The sequence below is a fragment of the Haemorhous mexicanus genome, chromosome 19 (assembly GCF_027477595.1).
Source record: "Haemorhous mexicanus isolate bHaeMex1 chromosome 19, bHaeMex1.pri, whole genome shotgun sequence".
Lineage (NCBI taxonomy): Eukaryota > Metazoa > Chordata > Aves > Passeriformes > Fringillidae > Haemorhous > Haemorhous mexicanus.
In genome coordinates, this window is record NC_082359.1 from 6047955 (window position 1) to 6071721 (window position 23767).

Consider the following 23767-nt stretch of genomic DNA (forward strand, 5'->3'; position numbering starts at 1 on the left):
TGGCAGCCCTTCTACAGGCAATGTACACCCTCTGCTGCAGTGGAGCGAGTGCAGTGCAGACTAGCAGATCTAGGGAAAAAAATTCTATTGTGCCTTGGTTTTCAGCAAATATGCTATGAGCTACCTAGTGGTATTAGGTCTAATCATAGGCCTCAAAGCTGTGGCTGGATTTATGTTGATCACTTTAAAACAAATCTCACAGATATATTTAGTAGAAGAATGTGTAAAACCCCAACCCCCAAATGGTATTATGTAACCAATACAGTATTTAAGTGCCCCCTGTGTAAACTAAGTGAAAAGCCTGCTGTTTGCTTTCTTTGCCTCTGTTGTGTATTGGTCAACCGAAGCCGGGTGCTCTGTTTGCTGTTCTGATTACTATTTTAAAAGGAAAGATCCATAGGATCATGTTATCCAGAAACTGAAAAAGAGTTAAACCCCTCTCACTGGGCTTAAGAGAGGGGTCTGGGGCTGAGTGAGAGCCCTCTCGTGGGCTACCCAGGGGTGTCTATTGCCAGGGGAGCTTGTGCCATTTGAAAGCACACATCAAGGATACAGCCCTGCACAATGTACTTTGTCTCTTTATTTTGGCATGTGTGGTGCAGCCGTTGTCAGCGGCCTCTGCAATCTCAGCCACACGGTTCAGCTGAGCTCAGCAAAGATGAAGATGTGTTAGTGTAGGGTCAAGGAGATGGTGGGAGCTAGTGGGAGAACTGGGAATGTTGCTGCTGCTACATCTAGAGCTGATATCTGGTGGAAACAAGAGGTGGATTTCCTCTTGCTTTGAACCAATAGGACTTTGTAGGCTTTCCCCCTAATTTACTGTTATTGATCTGCCATCAGCTCCTTGCCCAGTTAAATCCTTTATTCAAGGTGCTGGATCTTAGGAGCACAGTGGTTTCCCATTATTGTTATAATCTTTTGCCAAAGAGAGATTCCCCCTTCTCAGTAATGCACCAAAGTGGAAGTAATCGCTCTTTTTTCTTCTTGCATTTGTCCTTTCCTGTTTCATTCACCGATTGAAAAATGGCTAAAGAGCAGCCCCCATTTCACCTCCCCTTTTCCCTGATTGACTCAGCAGCTCCTGGGACAGAGAGAGGAAAGGGGCCTCGAGGTCACAACCTTCACAATCTTCAAAGCCCCTGCCGCTTCCAGCAGCTGTCACAGCTCTCACTGACCATATCCCCAGAAGGTCAGCAAAAAAATAAACACTGGGGCCCGACAGGTCCCCTTCTCATGCAAACTGGCCATTTCCCTCCCCAGCTCCCATTCCATGCATAGATTACACATTGGAGACCCCCTTGGATTTGCACAGAGCTATGCAAGAGCAAAATGCCACAGAAAATAAAAGCAGAAGGGCTTCCTGGGCAGGCAGGGTGGGAAAAAGAAAAGCAGCTTCCTGAGCTCTCCATGCCCACCCACAGGCTGCTGCAGCCATTTTGTGTGCGCAAAGCCTGAAGGTGAAGCTGGGGAGGGGGCTGACTTTTCCCTGGGAGAAAGACTGCAGGGAAGGATTCAGCTTTTGTATCTGCTTGTGCATGTGAGGGATGGAAGATAGAGAGAACCCAAAAGAAATAGGAAATTAAGCATAGACTGTAAAAGCCTTTTCATCAGGATTAGATTGCATCCCTCTCCGACAGCCAGCCTGCTTTCTGCACTCACCTTCCTCTGTAAAAAGTCATGATGAAGCAGAAATAGTGCCAGGGAGAAGCACAGGTTCAAAAGGCCAGAGCAGGAAGGTCCTTTTCTAAGGAAATACCCCTCCCAGCCCTCTTTTATAGAAGTATCCATTTCACCATGACCACTAATAATCAAAGGGCTATTTCCTGGCCTTCCCAGATGCAAAGCACTGTTCTCATCTCCATTATTGCAAACCCTTCCCCTCCCGCCCCACACTCACTTCCCTACCCGTTCTCTCCCATGGCTGAACCCAGCACTAGGGCACGACTGGAGTTTTTCAGGCTCCACAGTGAAGGAAGACGCTCGTTTCCTATTCGCATTTTCGGCCTCTCCCCACAAGACCAAACGGGTGAGCAGCACACCGGATCGCAGGGCAAAAACTCGTCGAGGGGATTTTTATCTGCGAGGGGCTGCCAGGGAGGCAGGAGGGGCTGCTGACCTGCAAGAAAACCCCAGGAAGAAAAGGCAGGGACAGGGGACTCGGGGGTCACTTTTATTTATTTGGTGTTGGCCGGGTACAGCAGAGGGGCTGCCCCAGACCCCGCGGAGCGCGGCCGGGGCCGGCGGGGCGGGGCGGGGAGCGGCGGCGGGCCCGGGGCAAGCGGTGCGCGGAGCCGCTCACCTTGTCCTGCCCCTGCGCGCACGCTCTCCGCCGCTGCGTGTTTAAACAAAGAAAGTTGCACAACCAAAGTCCGTCCGTCAGTGTCGTGTGTATCCCCTCCGCCCCGTTAAGGTGGCTCTCGGGTGCGGCGGGACGTCCCCGTCCCCGCGCGCTGTCACCGGTTCGTCCCCGGCTCTCGCCGCTCCCCGGCGCACTGACGCCCTTTCATTATTGCACTGCTCGCTGCGACCGTGACAGTAGTGCAACAGGGAAAGAGGGGCAGCCCGGCCGGTGGTCCCAGCGCTGGCACAGCAGCTGCGGCGGCTGCCGGGCTGGGGGCACAGGGGGAGAGCCCGAGTGGGGTGGAAAGATCCTGGCTTTGTACCCGAGCTGGCCGCCTCCCATAAGAATGATGCTAGGGGGCGGCTCGGGGCGGGGGGGGGGGTGGTTAAACCGAGGGTAGCGGCAGCCGTACAAGGGGGAGGCAGCGGGCACGGCCCCGTAGGATGGCTCTGGACCCTGCCCCGAGCCCCGCCGCCCCGGGGAGACGCGCGGCAGTGGCCCCGCGGCAGCTCCGCCGCGCCCTGATCCGGCCCTCAGTCCCCTCCCACCACCCCTTTCCCTGGGCCCCTGAAGTCCCGAAAGGGACCGCGGGGACCACCTGAAATGGAAGGCAGGGCCACCCACTCGGCCATCCCGGCTGCTGTCAGCCCCCAGCTGATCCTCACAAAGCGGAGAGGAGATTTAACACCCCCATCCCTGCTTCGTTCCCACGTACCTCAGAGAGCAGCTCTGGGGAAGGGCCGGAGGCAGGGCCCGGCCCCGCTGCGCCACCCGACCCTGCTGGAATAGCCCCGGGTATTCGGGACACGGTCGCGGAGCCCGGCGGGCCGCACTCGCCGGGCAGAGCCATGAGCTTTGTTTCGCCGAGGTTATTGGGATTAGAGCCTCGGGCTCTTTGTGCTGTGCTCTGATTTGCACCACACTGGTTTTCGGGCTGGGATCAGGCAAAGAAACAGCAAGTATGGCTATGTATCTCCTCCCATCCTTTGGTGGGTGTTTACATCAGTATGTAATATAGACACCCTTCAAACGTCTCAGAACTCATACTATTTTAGAAAGGAACCATGATGGGCTTCTCTGGTTTCAATCACTGCTTGTGTTTTAAACACGAAGCCGTTTTGAATCCTGTGTGATAGCATCAAAAATATGCCCATTACTCACAACCTGAGTCACCAGAATAGCACAATTATTTGTCACAAATAACATCTCTGTTCAATTACTCGCCTATCTAACAATACTCAGCGTTTCACAACTTTTCCCTTAACTTGGTGGGCATACAGGATTATTTTTTCCTGCTGTGGCTTTCTTCTCTCCATGAAGAATAACCCTCAAAAGAAAAGACCCTATAAGCAATATTGCACTACTACCCTGATCACAAAAGCAGAGGCAATATTGATAGGGTCTCATCCTTAAGGTTAGGAAGCTGGATAATGTGTCTTGCAGCAGGTGACTGGAGGGAGCTTCATTCCATGCCTGCAAATGGGGAAGGGGTAAAAAGTTAGAAAGCAGTGCACTGTCCTGTGGATTACAGCACCATGTGCTCCTGGGAGAGTGGGGATGCAGGAATGGGGTAAATCTTTGACCCACAGAATCCGTGCACGGGCACTACCCCTTTGTCCCAGGACACATTTAACTCCAGTACCGATTTCATCCAGGTTTCTGTACCTCCATCCCCAGTTCTCACTTACTTCTGTGTAAATTTCTCTCCTTTATTAATAGCCTCAGTCAATTAGCTGCCTAGCTGTCAGAGGCTGGGAAGTGCTATTTATTTGATTAACTGATAGTTGTATTTTGAGCCTCTTAGTAACAGGCATCAAGCCCTTAGAGAACTTCCTTTCTAGGGCTGTCCTACTTGGAGAGCCCAGTGTTTTAAATATCCCTCCCTTCACTGGAAATCACGGGATTAAGTACACACCAAAAATTAGAAAGCAAAACAGGATCTCCAGGGCTGGCTCTCCAGCACTGACTCCACATTTATGCACACAGGTTAAACAGTGTTTGGAGACGCACGCGTGTTTTGCCCTAGCTTGTTTTGTTTGGCTTTTTCTTCTCTTCCCCCTCCCCAGCACCTTTTCTGTCCAAGGCTGGAAGGCACAATCTTCAGCTGGGGCTGGCTTAGTGTTGAACACACTAACAGCCACAGAAATTACTCCCAGGGAAGGGCTGAGACACCTCCAGCTTCAGGGGTGCTTTGCCAACTTGACTCTTCCTCTGCACTCGGCTCCCAATTAACCTGCCCCAGCGCATTTGTCACGTAGGAACACTTGAGAGCCCAGAGGAAGGGGAAGGAAATTTCATTCCCAGGCCATCCCAAACCAGGGAATCAGGTCATGATTTTGACACATTAAGCTTCTCTTTCCTCAGTCTGCTTTCCAGTGGATTAAATTGGAGTGTAATGAAGGGACAATCCCCTAATTCATGGATTCCTGGCTAATTTATCCGTGCCACATTGATCTGGTCTTTGCCATTGGAGGTCCCTGGCTTTTGGCATGCTGGTGTAAGGCAGCCTTGCATCCTCTTTGATACTGCCTTGCTTGCCAAAGAAAAAGGATCTAGGCAAGCTCCATTCAGTGTCTGTTTTTTTTTCTAATGCCCAATAATCAAAATCTCCAATCTGTCCCAATCCCTCCTTTTCTCCATCCTTTGTGATGCTTGTGGAAGAAAACAGGGATCTTTTTTCCACATTATTTATTTATATTAAATCTTTGCTCACACTAATTAAAAGGCCACATTCACAGAGATTGCTGAAAGCAGCTCAGAATTCAGCTTTATCAAACTTCTGTATTCTTGTTACCTTGGCAAAACCTCAGATCTAATCCTGCCATTGCTTCTCAACAATCCCTGCAACCTAGACATCCAGCTGGACTGAGAACGTAAAAAAAGATGCAACTAGGCTCAGCCTTACCTTTCCATCTATTCCCGTCCAGTCTATTTTGTTTATTGTTTACCATGTCTTTTCCACTCTTCAGCCTCGATGTTATCTCAAACAAGACTTAGGACATACACACAATTTAACTTCTCCAGTGGCCCAAGAGACAAACCTACTGGCAAGCTTATAGTGGAAACACACAATCTGCACATGAAGCGATGTTACTGATGCACGGAGAGCGTGGGGGAAAGCACGATTTGACAACTTCCTCACAACTTAAATACTTCAGTAGTTGCAGAAGCTACAACTGGCAGGGGAGGGTAAGGGATGTAATTAGAAATGTCAGCCACAAGTTCCAAGCAAAGGCAATTAAGTTACTTTATGTTTCTGGATCTGTGCTGAGAGCCTAGATGTGTCTCAAAAATGTCCTTATCTCTAAGTGGTGTATTGGCACAGGCCTCCCCACACATTGCCTTTTTTTTTTTTTTTTTTTTTTTTAAACAAAACAGGAAAAATAAAGACTGAATCAGCCTTCAATAGTATTCCAATAGTGTTCCACCTAGTTTGCAAATGATATGCAAAACCTGGGTTGCACTATGTCCTATAGCACGGAGACTCTCTGGAATGTATATGGGGGTTATTTTAAAATAAACGTTTAAACACGAGATTATGAAATGCATGCTATTTATACACTGTGAGGCTCAGCATCTCTAGATATGTTTAGAAACCTCTCTTGCCTTTAATCACAGTTATAGAAACTAAATGGAAATGTCACCCAGACTAGTATAGAAATAACACTTTATATGTTGCTCAATAATGGAAGCTCTTTTTTTGGCAGTGAGTGTAGGGGAATCTTACTGTAGTGGAGCCTTTGCTATGTGTTTAAGTCCCCTTTTTCTGATGTTAGGAGACAAATAGACTGAAGTGTCCTTACGATGAAGCGTTGGGATAAATAAAGTAGTGAGCTGAGTCTCTGGAGCTGAGAGGCCTCTGCTCTTTGTGAGATCAGAGCTTGCCTTCCCTGGTTTAGCTTAGGGAGCCATTTCTCCTTCCCTTTGTTGCTGTTTTGTTTGTTTATTTTTCTTGTGGTTAAAGATGCCACTGGGGCAAGTGGTTTTTTTACATTTTCATCTCAGTTACAATCTCACAAAACACAGAAGGGTACAGTCCAGCCTTGTTTCCCTGGTCACAGCCAGTTCTCTAGCCTGAGGAAAGGAGACCATTTAAAAGACATCTTGCAATTAAATACGTTATATAGTTTACAATATATTTTCTGCAGCGGAATTGACACTATCACCAAAGGTCAAAGCAAACACTTTAAACAGATGTAGGCTGAAAGTTGATTTAGAGTTTTCCATCCTATTTAATAATTTTATCATTGTTTTAAAACTGGGAAGTGTTGCCTTTTTAATTTTTTTTTTTCTTTTTTAAGAGGGAGAAAATTCTTAGCATTCCAGTCCTGGCTCCTTAAGTCTATCTAGCAAGTTTGTACAAATCTGTCCAGAAAAAAAGGGGATTCTTGCTTCCATGCAAGAGTCAACTTGTCCAGGTGTGAGACTCCAGAGAGTAAGGGTTGATAATCCTCTCTGAAAACATCACCTTCCCAAGTGTGTTTCACCCACCGAGCTCAGGGATTCTGTCACCCATAGCCACTTACCAATACGTTCCCCTTCTCCTGAAATCAGGAGGGATTACACTCCAGAATGTCCTGCCATTTGATTCTTGTTCATAATATTTAGTTTGTGGGTTTCAATAACCCTTTTCTCAGCAGCAATATTTCCTCGGCTGGCAGAACCCAGATCTGCGTCAGTGAGCTCCATTAAAAGGAATGACAGAGCTCCTTAAACAGCCCAGACTTTGTAACCCCACAATACGGCTTTTCTGCATGGTGTTTACCAGCACTCTGCTGTCTGACGGAAAAAAAAAAATAAAAAAGACGACTTATGGTACTAAATGCAGGAGGAAAATAGGGCTAAATACTATCACCCTGGAAGTGCCGATCCCACTGCTGGCCCTGCGTGTACAGGGCAAGTGAAAGGCCTTGTAGTTGCCTTGGCTGGGGAAGAGAAGATGTAAGGCTGATCCTGAGCTCCCCCCAAAGAACTCTCTCCCCCACGGCAAGGGCCAGACTCCCCCCACCACACACCCAGCGGCCCCCAGCCCGCCCATGCCCGCAGGGCCCGGGGTGTGGTCTCGGCACGGGGCCCCAAGCCCGAGCCTGCACAGCCGGAGCCAGTGGCACGGCACGAGGGGAAGCGGCACCTCCTGCCCCCGCCCGGCCGCCTCCCTTCCCCAAACCACCCAGGAGCGTCCAGAGCAGGAGCGACCTTAACACAGATCTAGCACTCAATGCAATGACTCAAAAAGTCCCCCTGAAAAAAAAAAAAAATCCCTCTGAAAACTTAAACCATCTGATTTCACTTTCCGCTCCAATTGGTTGTGTAGCCAGGGCGCAGGTCTGGCCTCCTCCACCACACTAATACCCTATGTGTGCTGCCTCCACAGAGGAGGGGTTCTTTTAACAAGTTTATGCAACAACAGGATGGAGGCTCTGCCGGAGCCCTTCCCCCCGCAGCCCGACCTGATTCCCCGCATTCCTCCCGCGCCCTCCCCCTCCGACCCAACTGGAGACAAACTCTGGCATCTCCACACACATGCAAATGGTTTCCCTTGCACAAATACAGACTCCTGAAGGGGCCTTTGCTTCCGAATCCCCCCTCTTTTTTTTTTTTTTCTTTCCTCCAGTGCCTTTTTTTTTTTTTTTTTTTTTCTCTGTTACATTCCTCAGCCAGGCAGGGTTAAAAAAAAAAAAGAAAAAGTGGGGAAGGGAGGGTTTGGAATGTGTAACCTCCATCCCAGGCCCAAATCTGCAGGGAACCCCTCACACCCCTGGGGCCTGCCTTTCACAGAGCTGGCGCTCAGCAAAGGGCGTTTGTGGGCTCCATTGCCCCAGCCAGAGCCAGGAGCCCTCAGAAGGTTGTCCCTCTCCCTTTCCAAATGGGATATGGTCCTTGTCATCACACAGGCCTTTCCCTGTATCACACGCCTCAAATTCCCCCCACGCCCAGGGGAGGTTTTGAAGCGTAGTGACCATATTATTTTTAAAGACATAACTTCATGCAGGAAAATAACTACGCATCTATTCCCCCTGTGATTTCTCCACCTCCAAACAAGGCAGGCTCACATGTCTGAGAGGCCATCTTACAGCCCAGCATTAGCCCCACCAAGGCTTTCACTAGCACTTATTTCTATTCGCTGATGGGCTCACACAAGCACACACACACACAGAGAAGAACAAAGCATTGCCCTGCTCCAGGGTGGCTTCCAGTTCCTCACTGGTCCACCCTCCTTCCTATTCTCCCTGGCCAGGGGCAGCAAAGGGCCCTTCATGCTCCCACTCTGGTCACTCTTACACTCCTATTGATGGCGAGGGGGGAAGACACGCCCTAGCAAATCCCTCAGAGATCTCACTCTTTCCTACCTCTTCATTAATCAAGAATTAGAAGGAAGAAGAGGGGAAGTGCCAAAGCTAAATAGACCTCCCTGTTCCCTAACACACACAAAAATGGCAACCGTGCTACACTGCAGAGATGGATGAAAAGAAAATCTCTAGAGAAAGGGAGCCATGGCGGCTCGAGTTTCCTCCACTGAGGCCTGGGAATGCACCGCATGGGCCACCAGCACCATGCCTCCGGTTCAGGCATGGAGGGTTAGCCTTCTCCTCTGGGTGTGAAAGAGACACAGCCTTCAGCTCACCCCAGAAACAGAAGGGCTGAAAAGGTGTCTTTTGTCTGCTCCCTCGGTCATTGGAGAACTGGAGTGCGTTATTGAGGATTCGGCTTCTCCTCAACTGTCTAAAATGGGACACGCTCCCCCCCTTAGGATGTGGTCCTCCATTTTCTGCCTCCCCATGGCTCACTCACCAGCACGGCCTGGCCTGGCTTGGGATGTGCTGTGCAATCTGAAAGCACTCGTTTACCTAGATTTGATTTCCAATATGACGGCTCTCCCCACCCCCACCCTTTGCTCCCAAGGTAACAGCTCAAGGCTTCAGGAAAAAAAAGAGAGAGAGAGAGAGAGAGGAAGGTCCCATCCCCCAGCCCTCCAAACCCCTTTCTTAGCAGCTGCAAGCGAAAATACCACATCTGCCTCCAACTACACCGCGAGTGACAGTCACCAACATATTGTTATTTAAAGATCAATTCTGAATGCAGTGTTCCTGTTCCTAGGCCTACATCATCCTTGCATCTCTCAGCCTCGCTCCATGTTGCTGTTGGGAAGTGCAGGGACAGACTGTCTTTCAAATCCTATTGATTATTGTTTAGGTATCTTGTACTATTTTTTTTAAATGAAAATGAAGGTATCAATATTCCTTTAATCTTAACAGTAATTTCTCTAAAAGTGAAATATGATGGAACTTGAAAAATACGTCAATAGGAAGCAAAAATTAAATTGTCTGTAAATACATGGGTGTATATTAAAGTGACTGAATTCTATACATAACAGTAACATCCTTAGGTTCATAAATCCCTAATTTTTAGAGCAGAAGGAAGAAAATAGTCAAAGCTGGTCAGGATATTTTTAATGGTGATGATTGCTCTGAAGGAGGACAAGAGGGCTTTAAAATGTGAATAGGCCAGCTTTTTATTTTACAACTTGGACACACAAACCCAAGCTAGTGGCAGAAAGAGCAATCCATTTTGTACACTGAAGCAGTCAAAACGGGGAACAAAACCCAAGGAATTTCCATACAGACCACTCAACCCAAACACAAAATAAACAAACAAACACAAGGGTAGGGATTTTTAAAAGCAATTTCTACATGATCTTGGCATTTTAATGCTCATTTGAGCCTTTGTGGTGGAGGGAAGAAATCAGAGTAGGGGGCTGGTTCCCTACTAAAATGCATTAAATAACTACAGAATGCCATAATGTCAGGGGCTGGGTGTGCAACAGTAACTGATCATAAAGGATGTATTAGGACTGGAACCAAATGCTTTGACAATATTATTGCACTGCTTTATTTGTGCAGACAGTAGTGCAACATTGTCAGAGCCAGCGATACCAGCAGCCACTGTCACGTTCTGCACAGCTGTCCCTGCATCCTTTTGTAAGGGACTGTTACATTACAGTGTTAACCACAATAACGTTTTTATGTTTAGCCCCAATAAAACTCTGCATGACAAAGTTTATTTGCAATCGTAATTAGACAAGGTAAAAAAAAAAAAAAAAAAGAAACAACAAAAAGTTAGTTTAAAAAATGACAGAAAGAGAGGAAAAAAAGGGATAGGGATAGAAAAAGACCACTGTTAGTATGGCTTGTTAAACAAACCATTCAAGTCTACTGCTACATGCCCAGTATATCTAGGCACAGTACATTATAAAGGTTTTATACAATAAAATATTTTTCTACTGTAATGGAGAATAAAACAAGAAGGGATGTAATTCAGTATCCCCAAATGTATGTGCTTCCATAAAACCCAAATTGGTCAGTCAATGAATCTGAACTAGACAATTTAAATAAATCACAGAAAGTGCCAACCCTTTCCTGTGCCTTCAGAAGTTTTCTTAATTGTGCTGTGATTTTATCATGGTTGACCAATACCGGTGAAAAAGCCTTGGGGGTGTGGTGCATATATAGAATGGTATAAATACACAGTGCTTTGATTTGCTATGGAAAATGATGAGACCTGGGTACAAAAATATCTAGTGCCTGTGCTTCAATCTCACACATATCTGTGTGTGTGACCACTCAGAAATTGCAGCATAAACACCACAGATTCCTAGAAACAAATCAACAGCTTTAAATCCCTGTAGACATTGATAGGGACCACCTTAAACATATAGGAGAAAGTTTCTCTAAGGGAAAAAAAGTATAAGGAAATCATAAAAAATTTCAGTGTAGATATTGCATGGAAGAGTGTAGAAATTAGTAACTAATTACTCACAAGCTAAACAAAGCAAGTAATGGGATGCCTTGAAAGCTCTCAGAAATGTTTGGTGCTTATGTCTGAAATAGGATGTTGAAATTATTCCAGCCCATTTCTATAGACAGACACATAAAAATGTATAACCCAGAATCTCTCTCCTTATTTAAAACCACTCCCACATGTATAAACCCTTATTTCACACACGTGCATAAATACACTGGAGGAGGCATCTATTTTAGGGTTGTTTGCCCACTCTGAAGAGGGTGGGCTGCTAAAGGGGGTCATGTTTCTGCCAGCCAATGCCCTTTTAATATTGCACTGCTCATCATAATTGCCAGTAGTACAACAGAAAAAGGGCTCTGGACAACAGCATACTTCAGAGACTTTCCAAAATAAATGATAAATCAGTTAGAAACTTCTCCAAGTGATGGCTTCTGTGCATGTTTTAGTCTAAAACAGATTTGTTACATTCAAAAAAAAGGAGTTTCTTTAACAACCACATTGAATCAATGTCATTCTTTAAAATTAGATTTTAATATTTCATAATTGCTTCTTTAATTAACTTCAGCAAGAATTTAGGTAAGCTTGCTTTAGGGACTTTATTTTCCTTATCAATAGTAAATGTACTGCATTAGAGCATGTGAAAGCAAATACCAGAACTGGGATTGTCCTCCTTGCATTTTAGCACCCCAGTATTTTAACAAAGTAGGTATAATGAACTAAAAGACACAATGGAGGATAAGTTAGTATCCTTTCTCTTGCTTTCATCTGAATCAGCTATTAAAATAATTGGTATTTATTACATCCATGCTTCTAGTACCTTAAATTATTCACTTCTACTTGCTAAGGAAGTCTTGCTATTTTAGAGGCATCTAAACAAGCTTTCAAAACAACTGCCATCCAGCAGTGAGAAACCTTTAAAAATCACCTACTTGCATCATGAAAACATTATTATTGTAATTTTTCCTTTTTCAGAAAGAATATATGGGTAGTAAGGAGAAAACATCAGTTAATCATTACAAATCAGACATTCCAAATAATTTTAGCAATAAGGAACATTTAAAAGTCAACTTAGTCTTTAGGCTCAAACTGTTTACCATTTGTTTCTCTAGACAATTTCAAACTTAAAGCTGGAAAATGTAACTATTTGTTAAATAAGAATCACTTGAGAAATTACAAAATTATTTTATTTCAAACAATGCAAGAAATTCTATGAAAAGAAATCCAAACTTGAAAACAACTTTCCATGAACTGTATAGACAAGTAAGAATGGTACCAGATGCTAAAATAAATTAAACAAATTCAGTTCTGGGGCAGTTTGGGCTGAGTGAGAAAATTCACTACATGAATTCTATTTGTCACTCTATCACAGTAGTATTAACACAAAGCCAATTGATTTGGAAACGTCCCAACCCAATTAGAATCTTAAATTGTATCATTCCTGTTTTCTCTCTTCATTTTAAGTTTTCCTCCTTCTTTTTTAACAATAATTCACCCCAATCCAGAAACATAGGCTGTTTTGGGGATGTTTGTAAAAAAAAGGAAAAAAGAAAGAGAGAGAAAGAAGGAAAGAAAAATAAAAGAAAAAAACCTAAAAGAATTTGCGTTAAACCTTAGGAAGTTTTTTTTTAATTCCAGAGCCCCAAGTCTGTTTGAGGGTACAAGCTTTCCTTACACAACTCAAAGACCACACACTGGAGGGAAACGGAGCGGAATTGGGGCAAAGTGCAAGAATGCCAAAGAAACACTTTGGGTTGCGCACCCTGGTTTATTGCAAAAACTCCGGACTATTTAAGCAAAGCATTACTTTTACGAGATTTAAATATTAAGCCAATATAAATAGTGGCTGGAGATAGCATGTGACTTATTGCCTCGCTCTTTGAGGGTTTTAGCAAAAAAAAAATCCTAAAAAACAAAACAAAAACCAACAAAAAGGGGGAGCTTCTAAAACAGGATATTTTAACAAAACAATTCTACTTGGTATCTGGACAGATAGGAGTTTTGCTATGTTTAAAAATGTGAATAGTATTTCGCAGGAGGAGCGCTGTGGCACAATGAGAGCGGGCAGCAGCCGCGAACCCTCCCGTGGAACAGCCCTCGCGCGAGCTGGGGGTGGGGAGGGAGCGCTCGGCTCCGGCGACGGGAATTTCATTCGTGGGATCCCACTCAGTTTCTCAGGAGCGTTTGCACAGGTGAAATGTTTGAGAGGAGGAAAAGGGGGGAAAAAAAGCTCACCACTATATAGAGATCTCCAGCCCAGCCCGCCGGCACTCGTCTCTCTCCCGGCGCTGCTCGGCGCACGGGCGATGCGCTCCGTGCCGTCCCCGCTGCCGCTCCGCTCCCGGCGGGCACAGGCGCCCATTCCCCACTCCTGCCGCTCCCAAGTTTTATCCCCAGCCCCGCTGCCGCCCTCGGCGGCTCCGGCCGCCCGCTGTTTTCAACGCCTCGTATCGATCGCACGCCAGAACGCAAACCGACCGGCCAAACTTCACTCGGGGAATCGCCACACTTACAATGCGGGAGCAAAGGACTCCCGCACAGCCCGCTCCGCGGGGAAAGCTCTCCGGGAAGCGCACGGCCCCGCCGGGGAGCCTCCGCACGGGAGGTGGGCGAGGGGCGCCGCGGTCAAGCGGCTCCCCCTCCCCCGCCCGGCCCCGCGCTCCCCGTCGGGTCCCCCCGCCCCGCGCCCTCGCTGCCCCGGGCGGGGGGCGCCGCTCGGCCCCCGTCCCGCCGCCGCTCGCCCCGCGGGCCATTGTCAGCGCCGCGCCCCCCGGCACCCAGCGCCCCCCCGGGCCCGCGCTCCCGCCATTTCCGCCCGGGCGGGCGGATGCGGCCGCGGGCGGCGGCAGGGCCGGCGGGCCCCGGGCCCCGCGCGGTACCTGGCGGCGGGAGGGACGGCGGACGGGTCCCCGCGCCGCGGGGGGGAAAGTTGCCAAAAGAGGCGCAAAAGAGGCGGCGGTAGCGGCGCGGCTCCGCAGCCCCCCCTCCCCGCCTCCCGCCGCCGCCGCCCCGGGCGCGCCTCGGCGCGGATCCCTGATCGATCCGAACGTGGGCAAATCCTCCGGTACCAACCTCATGGCCTCCCCGCTCCAGCCTCCATCTTTGACTAGTTGACATTCAGCTCCTGCCTGACCAACTCCTCATTAGCATACCTCCCCCGCCATTGGCCGGGCCCTGCGCTAGTCTTTGCCACCGCCTCCGCCATTGGCTCCCGGGGAGGATGTTTAAAAATATTAGCCCGCCGCCCATTGGCGCCCCGGTGGCCACGTCACGGATCGCTCTTTATTTTAACAATGAATGCACAAACACATTCTTCCATTCACAAATTTTTTTTTTTTTTTTCAGTAGTTTGCCCGCCTTTTCTCCAACTACATTTTCATTGATTTTTTGTTTCAACTGAGGGGGTCCCGGTTGTAAACAGATAAATCAAAGGCGAACAGAGGGGGGACCTGAGCAAATATTATTTTCTCTCTCTTTTCTCTTTTGTTCGGCAGTGCTGGTGTTGGGGGAACAAAACTGATCCCCAGCCGTCCCGGATCGGAGAGGTGTGGTCGGGGGGGGTGGGGGTGGGAGCTGCTCTGCCCAAGAGGTTGCAACTATTTTGCGTCTATTTCGGTTTCAAAGCTGGACCTCTTTCCCGCAATAAGAACAGCAACCTCTGCCCGGGCAAAAGAAACCGCTAAATTAGTCAAATTTAGAATAGTAATTATTGCTGTGGGTGTGGAGGGTTTGCGGGGGGGGCTCGGTGGGTGCGTGCCCACCGGGAGGCTGCTCCGCTCCCGCCCGGAGCGGCGGCAGCGCCTGGACGGCCGCGCTCCCCTCCCGCTCCTCCCGCAGTCGCGGGCTGAGCCAGGCAGGGGATTTAATTGTGACCGACTGAAACACACCAGGTCACTTCAGTGCACTTTCATGACAAGAGCTTTTCCTTTTGTACGCGCGGTTGAGCTGAAATCAGGAGATATCAAAGTTTAAGGGCTAGGGAGGAAAGATCTCTACCATTTCTCTTGCCCTGCAAATTGTAAAAACCAGGAATCGTTGAAATATGAATCAAAAAAGACTGAGTCATTGACTCCGAGAGTCCCTCTCACAGGGAAAGGTCTCGGTGAGTCCCTTTTTTGGAAAGGTTTCTGCCATATTGTTAACTAACAAACTCACGACTGTGCAGTTGCTTCCCCTTCCAAATACACAGTTCCTCAGTTCTTCAACAATTGATTTCAACAGATGTTTGTAAAATGGAAATGTTTCCATACACCAGTGAGAACAATTTATCAGCAAACTGAGTGAGAAAGCACTAAATTTTCATACTCTTTTGTGGATATGAAGGTTTTTTAAAAATTCCAATTGTATTTACTGACATTTTATAAAGTTGCCTGTCTATAAAAACAAAACAAAATAGTGTATTTTTTTCTAAATTGTTGAATTATTTTAATTTTAAAATATCCTTTCCTTTCATTTGTTCTCTACCTTCATACCAAATCCAGCCCAAAAATATAACTTGTGTCCGTGTGAACTAAAATTTTACATTATACAAGAAGAAAGATATTAGCTATTTTTAAAAATAAACTAAACTTCCTTTGTATCTATTCTTGGGCTTGGGAGTTGGTTCTGATTTGGATATTTTCTCCATATATGTATGCATATATGTGTGTAAGCCCCCACGCACAAACACTGAACCCAAGTTGTAAATGCTGGATCTGGGTACTAATGGGTGGGGACTTGGAGCAGTGGATCTCTGGCAGTGTTTTTGGAGATGGGAGAGAAGGGCAGTGGGCTGTGAAATCACACATTCCTGTCCAATGGAGCTGAAATAATGGTATTGTTCTCTGGAAAAGAGGTTGCTTTTCTCTTCTCCATTCTTCCCCTGATCTGCAGGGACCTGATTGTGCAGTTAATCAGCAAAAAAGCGTTTGATGTAAGGCAGGGCGTGAATTCAAAAGGGCCAGGGGGGATTCAAGAGGGATTCTTCTGTCTGTTAGAAAATGTTTTTCTGATTTCAAAATGGTAGGCATTTGAAAAGCTGCACTGGTCTCTCTTCAGAGATCCCAGTTTGTAGTAGGTACCAGCGCTAATTATATCGCTTCCTTTGTGGGTTTGACACTTTACTGCTTGGGAAAAAAAAAAAAAAAAAAAGTAGATATCTTACAGCAAAAAGAAAGATGTCCTTCCTGGAGCAAAGGTGAGCCTCTATACCACTGCAGTTAATTCCCTCAGCTCTCTATCAGTCGCCAGAGAGTCTCCTTGTGCCTTGCCACACGTTTAGCATTGCACGATTCAGAGTAAAATAAAGCCCGTGGGGAGCAGGTAAGAACTACATTGGTTTTGTAGCTCTTTTTGGTGACCTGTGTCCTGAGCATGGCATCCACCTCCCCGAATCTTTAAACACTGAGCCTTTCCTGTCCCACACACTTCTCTGTAAATCTTTCCTTGCCAGACCTGTCTTGAATGCCAAGAATATTTGAAGCCTGTTTCTTATTTCAGTGTGGTCATTTCCCAAACTTTAACAAAATGCTTTCTGCCGATTTCTGGTGCTATCTTTCACATGCACAGCGCCTATACATATGTAAATATGTAAATTCATTGCTATCCCTTTACTTAATATGTTATTATAGCTACACAGGAAATGACACATCCTAGAGAAAGGCAACTGCCTTGGATGTTTACGTGAAAAATGTGTAACTTTACAGCAAACTCCAAACGGATTTGTCAGTTTAACTTTGAACAAACTGCAAATAAAATTAATGAAAGGTCCCCATCGTCCACCCTCTGTCCCCAGCCCCAGATCTGTCACTGTGCACCGCAGCCCCTTCCACGGTTTTCTTCCTGCTCTGTGAAAGGAGGATTGCCCTTTTGTAATGCTGGATTAATTGATTTAATTTTTATGTTTCAGGGCTGGGGACACTGGGGAATTCTTTGGATTTTTTTTGGTGGTCTTTTGCTGCAAATGTGCAGTTGTGCTCTCCCCTCCCTTTGGAAAGGAAGGCTGAGGAAAGACATTTGTTCTGCTGTTAGTTTGCTTTCAAGAAGGGCTCCTTGCAACTGTCCAATGCTGGAGAAGCATGGCGTTTTTATAATTTTTAAACATCAAGGAGGGGAGGGAGAAAAGCTGATTTTTTTTTTCTCCAGATCTTGGGGTGTTTTTGCAGTGTAACTCAATCTGATGTCACTGGGGGTGGAGTCTCCGCTGCGTTTGCTTAAACTGGAGCTGCCTCAGTTCAAGGCCTTGTGGCTGAAAGTTCTTAAATCTGTGGCAGACAGGCATGACTATTCCTTAATGAGACCCCCGCTGCAATAACGCATTTTGTATTTTAATCAGCTTCTTAATGCTATTAATTACAATTTCTTTCATAATACTCTCCCCATCTGCAAGGTTAATGCAGTCCCACACGAGCAGCACAGTAACACGCTCCACCGTCACCGGCTGTGTGAAAACACATGTACAAACTCATATAAACCCCTCTTAATTAGGTCTTGAACATGCATATGCTTTGTGGGTGTAGGTGACAGGCAGAAACAAAGAGAAGAGAGGAGGGCAGGGAAAATTTCACAGAAGTTTCCAAAGATATTTACAGAAGTAGTTATAAATTAACTTTAAACTTCATCCTTGTGGAAGAAAGGATGGATTTGGGGTTTGTGTTTTGTCTTTTATTCCCAGCTCTCTAGCTGCAAACATGTGCTTCTGTGGATGAAACTATAAGTTTGGGTTCAAAACTAATTGATAAAACTCCATGGGAGACAGGGACAAATAGATTCATAAAGTGTTCACAGGGCAGCATTGACTATTCATGTTTAAACTTAAACAGATTGGACTTTTGGTTTGCTTCAACTTCAAAAAATCAGTACTACTTCAGAGGGGCTGGAAATCAAAGACCCTCTGAGATCAGCTAAAATTGTAATTCTCTTCTCATTTAGCACAGCTACCTTGACTTTTCTGTTTTAATACACTAACATGAAAAATTAAGTGGACCCTTTATTTAAACAGTGATTTGAATGATCCTAAAACTTGTGCCTTAAATATGGGAGGTTTTACTATTCCCATATTTTTACCCAAGAAGTTTACAAAAAAAAAAAAAGTTTGCTTTGAATGGGATTTCATTCAGACACACGAGAATAAAACTGTTTAAAGGTATTACATGTATGCATATCCCTCTCCAGTTATATGTGTCTGCATATCACTGAAATTCAAATTGTTTCTTAATTTTCACCCAGATTCTTACAGTTTTTCAACAAATGCAACTTGTTAAAGGCTTTTTCAAGTGAAAAAAAAAAACAACCAAAAAACAAAAACCAACCAAAAAACAAAAGCACTATTCACAACAAAAAAGCATCCCCCAAAATGTTTTAGTAATTTAAAAGCTGTCAGAAACGATTTCTAAACGTTTAAAATGCACCCAAACTCATTCCTGCCCACCACATCTTTATTTAGACCGAACAATCGTTTTAATGTGATAAAAATGCAATATTTTCTTCAGGATATTTTCCTATCTGCAGGATTGAAAACAAGAAAGGCAGAGAAATCTCGTACCTTTCACTAAAAATAAATAATCTTAATAACTTCTTAGCTAGCAGATGGCCAAAAATACCTTACATGTTTCCATAAACATATCCAATCGATAGCTTCAAAAGTGATTGAATGTAACCGAAAAGCAGCCAGCTCAAAGAGCTCAGCTCTCTCCTGATCAAACCTCTACAAAGCAGGCTCTTGTGCTCGACTTGACAGTGTCCGAGAGGGAGGGGAGCGGCAATGAGAAAACCAGTCACTAAATGCGAGTTATGAATGAGGGATTGGATGGGAGGAAAAAAAAAAAAAAAAAAAAAAAAAAAAAGGGGGACGCAGCTAATGCAAAAATCAGTTTAATTCCATCGGTTTTACATTGATGTGCTTTTGCCCCCGGATCCCACCGCGGCTGCGGACCCGCAGTTAAACCCATCTCTAGCCCACAGCCCGGCTCACATCCCCGCTACAGGAAAGAGGGGCATTGTGCTCCTCGGCTCACATTTTCTTCTCCCCCCTCTTTACTCGTCCCCCATCTCTCCCCCCTCCCTCTTTTGTAAATCAGAATGAGGAGGTTTTATAGTGAGTCTAATTCTCACTCCCTCCATTTCCTTCCTTTCTGCATTTTTTATCCCCCTTCCACCCCGCCCCTCCTCTGCCTGCAGCCCTGGTATTGATTAACCACTTCGCTGCTACCCCGGGCGCTGCCTCGCTCCGGGCCGGGCCGGGCCGGGCCGGGCCGGGCCAGCCGCGCTCGGCAGCGCCGGGGCCGCGGGCAGGAGGCGGCCGGGGCTGCCCCGGGGCCGCTGCCCCAGCGCCCGGAGCCGGCCCCGCGCTCCCGCCGCTCCCGACCAGCCCTTTGAAGTCAGTGGCACTTAATGGCATTTAATGAGGCTGCCGCAGCGCCGGCAGTGCCCGGGCGGCTCCGGCGGCGGGGAAAAGTGGTCGAACCATCGGCCAGAGAGCCAAAAGTGGGGGGTTCGGCCCAGGGGTGCAGCCCCCGGGACTGCGGAGCCGTGGGAGGAGGAGTGTGAAGGAGGGAGGGGGAAAAACCCCGAGCACCGAAATAGTTAATGGCCCCTGGATGCATTGATTAGTATTGATGGTTTTGGTAGTTTTAATGGATTTGTTGTTTGTGGGAGGTGGGGAGCTTTTCCCTTGCTTTGAATTCTAACCCCCTGGCTGGGAGCTTGCTCCTAATTGCATGCACAGCATTCCTTCGGAGTGGGTGGTATCACCTTTTACTGCTGCTCCCTTCCACAGGGAAGGCCTGTAAAAAATCCCTTTCATGTGCCCGAAAATCAATACCCAGGGCTCTGGATGGCTGCTGTAAAAACAAAACAAAATCCTGTCCCTCCCTCACACAAAAAATAATTATACATACATACATATATATATATATATACACACATATATCTATACAGGGAGAGAGAGGGGGAGAAGAGCCCCAGAAGAGCCACCCCTCCCTGCAGACAAATGCAGGGGGCAGTTGGTTCCTTCTGCCAAACCAGGGCAGAGGCAGTGTCAGGCTGGTGTGGAAAGAGCCCCTATTTTTACAGCTGTTGGGGACACTTTCAGAGGGGGCTGCAGTTGGGAGCTGGAGGTTTCAGTGTGGTTCTGGTCAATAAAAATGGATATGGCTTGAAAATGCCTGCTCCAGTGGCAGGGAGGATGGAGGGTCAGAAGCAGTGCTTAAAAGGTTAAAAAGGACTGTGTGAGTGGGAAGTTGTAGGGTTATGGGTGGAGTTATCCACACTTTTTGAAAAAGCACAACAGAATAAACAAATTCGTCTTTCAGTTAATGTCAGGATGGAGGTAAGAGTGAGAGTGTGTTCTGCCTCACTGTGACCAGCACTGGGCTTTTTGAAATAAAAAAATTGAGACATTTTATTAGGAAACTATTAAGCAGAGTTTATTTTTCATTCTGTCCCCAAATTGTGCAAAAATGATACCAGTCTAAGTTACAAGTGAACTTCACATTCACTTCTCTCTCTGCTGGATCTTAATTTCTTTAGCACTGAGGGGAGAGGGAACAATTGTTAAGCGTTTAAAAATCCATGCAAAATAAATCAATGTGTTTCTGCCATCTACATTTCAATTCAATAACATCGTTTTCATAGAGCTATTTCATTAGGATGGAATAACTCACCTGTAAGCAATTACAGCTGACTTGCTTTCTAGCAGAGACCAATACAAGTCCAGAAAGGGGATAAAGGTTAGCTCAAAGAAATACTGCAGAGGTTTGGCAAGGGTATAAAAGCCAATAGTTATGTTCTCTCCTTAGAAAGCAAGTAATTTTGAGTCATCATTTAAAATAAAATTCATAGCTGTGCCTTGAAGCTTCATTTTAATCTAGAATTTAAAACCAAAATCTAACTTGAAAGTGTTTCATCAGCAAAAGGTCTGCATCAAACAGAAAAAAGCACCAAACGAACAAACAACCCGAAGTTCCTATAATAATTGTTTGAGAAATCCACCTTTCTCAGATTTCACAGAGGCTCAAGCAGTCAAATAGTTTGTTTGGTATTTGTTGTTGTAATTCTTCTTCTTGTTGAAATTGTGTGTTGGCACTGAGTAACATTTGTTTGAAATTAGTTTATCAGTGTAACACTAACTTAAGAATGAGTTTAGTGGTTCAAAAGTGCACTACTCTGAATGAGATAATTTAAGTGGAGCTGTACATGAAAAAAAAACCCATGAAGAGTATTTAAAATTATTTTTAAATCTAATATTCACTATAAGATTTTAAAAGCATGTTTCAATAAACAGTTTAGTGCAAAAATCCTAGGTCAAAGTTCTTTTTAAATCCTAGTTCAAATGCTTACTAATTTTATTTAATGATTTTATTACAGAAAACTGCCCAAACATTTTGCATTAATTCATACCAATGTGCAACACTTATTTCTATCTTGTCCAGAAAATGCAGTGGGAAATTTTCCAGGACAATTTCTTTTTAGGAAACCCCATATTTCTTAGTAACAAACAAGATTTTAAATAGAAAGAACCTTTTTCATTATTAGATAATTTCAGGAAGTTCATCCTTTCAACATTCTACATGCTTTTGTACATACATTTTGAAACAAAATACTTGCAAAATAAAATATCTTTCTGAAATCCCTAGGATGTGCTCATCTCCAAAATTCTGTGTGTTTTTATTTTAAGCTCTTTTTGGAACCAAATTTAGAAGGTCATTTTGCTTTACCAAACAGTTAAAATGTGCTTTCAGACAGGCAGGGAGAGGAGGGAGTTGGGCTGTGACGGATTTGAGGCATTGTTTTAGGAGAGCACTACAGCTACAAAACCTACACTGCCAGTGTTTCAGGAGTGTACTCTTTGTTTTAGTGTTAAGAAGAACATTCAGATTATTTTAATTTATTTATTTTTGAATTAAGACAGTTCACAAAATTTAATCAGAAGCAGAATCTAGGATTCAGTTCTTTCCTTCTTTCCAAATGTGTTTCTTAGTTGCTTTTTTCCCCCCTAACAGTTTAAAAAACCCTCAACACCAACCTAAAATAAAATAAAGCAAACGACTTGCAGTTCAGAGAGCAAGAAAAAAAAGGATGTTTATTTCCTTAATTCTCTGAATTCACCTTAACAAAGTATTTTGGAATTTCATTTGTTTGAAAATTGCAGCATATTTATCTCCCAGGCGTTTTAGGGCACTAATCTGTTTGACATTCAAGAAAAGTAACAGAAGAAAAACCCACCTCTTTCCCACCCCCAAGCAGAATTGCCAATTAATATGATTTTGTTAGTCCTGACCAAATGGGAGGAATCAGCGAGGTATTATGGGAGATTTATCAAAGGGTCACATCTCACTTCTGAGTTAAAAATTTAATATGAAAAGAAATAATTATAAAGGTTTTCTCTTTCCTGTGGTTGCTGTAAAATAGGTGCTAAACATGAAGATACTTCTGTGCTTGCTGAGGTGTCAGAGCAGTCTCTGGGCAGAGCTAGCAGAGCTTTTTGTTTCTCTGCTAAATTTTGAAATCAGCTTCCCCTTTTCTAACTCTAAAACCCCATCAGTAAACATTTGTGCAGATGCACTTGGTATATTTAAAAGGAGCTAATCTGTATAAATGGAATTATGAAATTATGGTTTGCTTATCAAACAGTTTAGTTTAAAGGGCTCCTGAAGCTTCAGCTTAAATTGGGGTGCTTTAGAGGGGTGAAGATGTGGCTGTGATCTTAGTTGGACTATCTCATAAACTGTCCTTTCCAAATGAAGTAGAAAACTGCAGATAGAAATGTTCACAGCTTTGCTTGGCTTGCTACTGAATTGCAGTCTGGAGCTGCACTGCAAACTCATTTCCATTGCTTTTAGCTGTTAACCAATATAACTTTGTTTTAAGCTTGCAGACTTAGTGAACGCTTCCAAAGTTAAATTTAATCTTTGTATTCCTCACTAGCACCAATGAAGCTTAATTTTAAACAATATTTATTAAAAACTTTGTTTCAAGATTAATTTCCCCTTCCCTTACAACTTGTGTGGTTTGCTCTTCTCACAAATCCAAAACAATAATTATTGTCATTTTGCTAAATTATTTTTTCTCAAGTTATGTGCCAGTTATTCAAGAACATCAAGGATTAATGGTTCAATTATATTTAAAATATCACTTATAAGTTCACACCCAGTTTTCAGGCACCTCTGGTTAACCAAAGAGAGCACCTACCTTTCATTATAATTTAACATTCCTCATCACTTGTAATGAAAGATGCTGAATTAGTTAAGCAAGACTTTATTGGCACAAGAGGAAAAATGAAAATAAATGAATTAACAAGCCCTGATAAATTATCTTTGTAATTACAGAATTTCTTTGTTTCATATCTCACACACACTGGGCATTTAACCACGGAAAAGTGGAGGGTGCTTTAGGTGTAAAAGACCCTTTAGAAATATTTCAGTCAACACTGCTAGCTCTTGAGCATGTTTATGTTTGCCTTTCATGTCAATGGGGGAAAAATAGCAATGAAATTTTGGTGTTTATACACCTAGGAGCTGGGAAGTCCTGGTTAAATATACCAATCTGGAGCTGGGAACATTTATGTGAGAATGAGAACTTCTTTGTGCTAATTGAAATCTGTACCTGGAAAATAACAATCCACAGAAGAACCAATTTTTCAATCAGAGC

At 44.8% G+C, this 23767-nt stretch overlaps 1 long non-coding RNA gene across 1 annotated transcript; it reads right to left on the reverse strand.

The window, feature by feature from the left end:
• Positions 1–3506: 3506 nt before the first annotated feature.
• Positions 3507–14266, reverse strand: LOC132336249 (uncharacterized). The gene is made up of 2 exons (XR_009488831.1): positions 14213–14266; positions 3507–3814 (listed from the first exon to the last, which is right to left on the reverse strand). It is a non-coding gene; the product is annotated as an uncharacterized LOC132336249 (long non-coding RNA).
• Positions 14267–23767: the final 9501 nt, after the last annotated feature.